The following is a 4404-nucleotide window of genomic DNA, read 5'->3' as shown; positions in this document are numbered from 1 at the left end:
CTCTCTCTCCTGAGCTAGGATGTTCACCTTCTCCTACCTCCAAACATTGCAGCGACTGCTTCTCAGGACTTCAGATTCCAGGACTTACACCAGAAGCGCCCCCAGACTGAAATATATCACAGCTTTCCTGGTTCTCCAGCCTGCAGATGACAGATCATTGGACCTCTTGAGCTCCACAATCAGATGAGCTGATTCTCACAATAAATCTCTTATATATCTCATATATGCCCTACTGGTTCTGTTTCTCCAGAACACTTGTATCTGTCAGGTTCAACCCTTACAGATGTAACTGGCAAGTGAAGTCACACAGGTATGGAGGATGTTAGTGAAGGGGACTTTTATGCTCAACCTCACTGACCTTCCCCCAATTCCCCACCCTGCCGACCTCTCTCAAACTTCCAGACCTTTGTAGATAGATGCTCTCCCTCCACCACCGCCAGCTGCTGGACCTTATTTTATTTAGAAAGCTCTTTCTTGTGCTTTTCATGTGCTCCTACAACCCCCTGCATTCCCTTCCCATAGCATTTGTGACTTAGCCTTATAATATCTCATTAACTTACTTCCCTGATGGGACGACAGTACTGTAGACTAGAAACCACATAGCAGAAGGCTCCACTCACTTTAAATCTCAGCTTTACAACTAATTAGGTAATACTAGATGAGGCTCTCAACCTGGCTGAGCATCCACACCCTCATAAATAATAATCATTCTTAACTCTAGGTAATTGCATCAACTGTTAAAGTGCAGGGAAATTCTAGCATGAGCCTGGCACACGGAAAGGGTTCCGGAAATGCTGGAAATGTGGACTGTGTTAACAATCGTACTCTAAGTTGTTTGGATTGAATTCTAACTTCTCTCAAGGCATTTGTTCATTCATTCAGTATTCGGTAAACTCATTTCTTGTTGCATTTCAAGGGTCAACATAAAGTTTGCATTGACCGTGCACACCCATGGTTATGGAATGAATAAATGAAAGCATGAAAATTCGATTTCTGAAACTTGAACAGACCAGAGAACAAGACACATAGTACAATTCCATTGACTCTGCATTTCTGCAGGCGTCCTGTGTTAGGAATCGGTGGATGTGGGTGTAAGTGTGATGTCAACGTGTGTGGACAACATCTAAAACTGGTCACACTTCCTCCTACTCAGGAAATAGTCCATGACTTCTATAGGGTAACAAAGTGCCAACTCTCCCTACAAAATACAGCCTAAATCCTTACTTGACTTCACACTTAGGTCCATTTTTCAAAGGCCACACATCTGGAAAAGCCCTGGCGTAACAGAAGCCATAATCTAGAACTTTTCGGCTTCACAGCATACCTTAAAATCCCCATTCCCACTCAGTCTGTGTCCCCACTTCCCGCAGTTCTTATCTTATTATATTATTTAGAAGCCTCAACTATAAATACACTGAAGCAGGGAGGATTTGGTTCATTTGGTACAATTTAGATTGCTGTTTAGTACCATATATATTTACAACATCTTATAAATATTTAGTATTGTCATAATAAAGGCTCCGTTGGATCATAATAAATACTGTGTTTTTTGCAAGGACGATTGCCAAATTGATAATCCAGAAAATTGGAAAACCCCGTCAAACTTCATGACCCGATAGTCCCACAAGAGCATCTTTCTAATTACTGGAAAATCCTGAGCCTTAAGTTCAGCTGCCTTAGAATTTGATCTTAATAAGGTAAACATCCCGAAAGCTACCTCTTTGAAAAAGATAAATAAAAGAAATATTTTCTGCTAAAGAATTTATTCATTGGACTGTATCTTAAAAGTCAATAGCGTTCGGGAGTTCTCAGGAAGTGTATTAAAAAAAAAAAATCACGGCATCATGAAATGGCTGCCCAGCTCTGAATGGAGATTTTCAAGCACGGTGGAGACCAGAGTCTGGAGAGAACACCAACCACCACACTACGAATGTGCAGTGGGAGCCTCTGGAAAAGAGTCTTGAAGGCCATCAAAGAGTTTGGACTTCACGCCCAAGGGCAGTGGTTCTCCAAGTGTGGCCCCTGCTCCAGCAGCAATGTCAGTATCACCTTATCAGGAACTTATTAGAAACCCAAATTCTCGACTGAAGCAGAAACCTCAGGGTTGGGCCACACACAGCTATGGTTTAACAAGCCCTCCAGGTGACTTTGATGCATTCTGAATTTGAGAATTTCTGCCATTGGGGGTATTTCTAAGTGCTAGAATAGTGTGATCAAATCTTGGTATGAGGATGGCAATGTGAAAGTGAATCAGAGAAGAAGAAACTGGAGGCAGGGAGGCCTGAACAGACTGGTGACAGTGCTGACTCATTAGAGGCTTTTCTATTTTATCAGCATCTCGTTGAGGCTAGGATGTCACTGATTATAAGTCACCCCACTGTTTTATTCACCCCCTAGAAAGAAAAAGTCTACCAGTTAAATAACAAGGCAATGTTTCTTATTATTCTTATATATTTCTTTATTCTTATTAAAAGGGCTCTTTCACACTTATGCTGACAGATTTTTATCATACATCACCCTTACACATACATGTGTGTAAGGAACATAAAGACAAAACAACCTGATGAAGGCATGTGTAACATTTTTTTCCCAATCAGAGGGAAAAAATGATTCTTCTGAAGCACTTGCCACTCATAAAGCCACCTAGAATGTGAATGAGGCATGCTTTGTCTTTTTTTTTTTTTTTTTGAAAAGTAAATTTATCTCAGGTTAATGTTAGGATACAAACCATCAGGTCAAAATATTTGATTTTGTTAGGTAGAGTCCCTCTTGTGGTTATGTCCCACACATAAAAGATGTACAGCACACCCCTACCCCATGCCTAGCAAATAGCCATCTTAAAAATGGTTCCACCATTGTTTCCGGGATTTTTCCCCAGGTGACTGGTACCCATTCTGCAAACCTGAAAGCACATTCACAGACTCCAACACCTACCTCAGACAGCATGGCCTACAGAAACTGAGAGATGAGTCCTGATTTTGAAATGTTGAAATGTAGGAGGTAGAATACATCTTAAAATTGAGGAACTCTCAATGAGAGCTAACCCAGGGCAACGATGCAAACAGTAAGAAGAAAGGGATAGAGGCCAAGAATCCTTCAGAGATGGTTTGCAAAGCCTGGGTGGCCGACTGATGTCAGGAAACAGAAGAGGCTGATGACTCTGAAGTTTCTCATCTAAGTGACTAAATGGATGGTCATGTCCTTAAATAAGGTAAGAAATTCTCAAGAAGGAGTGGCTTTTAAGAGCAGAAAGATAGCAGCTGATCAAAAAGAATTTACTTTTGGACTTTTTGATTTGGAGATTCCTGAGTGATATCCAGAAAAAGATGACCAGACTAAAGATCTAAATACATATCTGTAACTCAAGAGGGAGAGTTATGGTTAAAGAGAATTATCTTTTAGTCAATAGGATCTAAATGGCAGTAGAAACCAGAAGGGTAAGTATTATACCCCAAGGGAAATGTACAGAGAAGTTGAAGAGAATTGGTCAAAAAACAAAAAATTAAAGAAGTGAAGACAGGTAAGAAGGAAGGAGCAGTCACAGAGAAAGAAACTGTTAGATTGTGTGTACACATCTTGTGGGTACCTCAAAGACAAAATGCCTTAGGCACTCCCTGACTCCCCAGGGCAATGCAAAGGCCCATAATGTTTGTTTAACCAATATGGAAATGATAGTTCAAAAGCCAGAAAAGGTGAATACTTTCAGAAGGAGAAAATGGTCAATAATATCAAATGCTATGGCTGACAAATAAAACAAAATTAATCAAGGGGCCACTGGATTTAGAAGATCTAATTTAACTTGCCCCACTACCACCAACCTCATTCTACAGACAAAGAAAGTAGAAGTCCTATCCATGTAAACATAAAAGATGTCAAGTCTCCATCCTTTTTTATGGCTGCATAGTGTGCCATGGTATACATATACCATAATTTGTTAATCCATTCATGAGTCGATGAGCACTTGGGCTGCTTCAGTGACTTGGCAATTATGAATTGGGCTGAAACATATTCTTTTCAGTAAAATATCTCAAGAATGGGGGGAAGTATCCAATGTACTCAATACTATTATGAAACTGATGTATAATCACCTACACATTCATATGAATGATAAAACACAACTATTTAGTCCAGAAAGAGGGAGGGAAGTGGAGGGAGAAGGGGGGGTGAGAGGAGGGAAGGTATTTGGCAGAACCTCACCTATTGTGTACAGTGCAATGGTATATTTCAAAACTATGAGGAGCAGAGTATAAATGTCTCACCACAACTAAGTGAGGTGCTGGTTATGTTAATCAGTTTGATATAGTATATATCAAATCAGCATATTATATCCCATAATGTACATAGTTATGATTTAACAAAAGAAAGAGAGAGAGAAAGAAAGAAAGAAAGAAAGAAAGAAAGAAA

The sequence above is a fragment of the Otolemur garnettii genome, unplaced genomic scaffold (assembly GCF_000181295.1).
Source record: "Otolemur garnettii isolate 467f Iridium unplaced genomic scaffold, OtoGar3 scaffold00043, whole genome shotgun sequence".
NCBI lineage: Eukaryota > Metazoa > Chordata > Mammalia > Primates > Galagidae > Otolemur > Otolemur garnettii.
The sequence above is the reverse complement of the archived record's forward strand: the minus strand, read 5'-3'. Positions refer to the sequence as shown.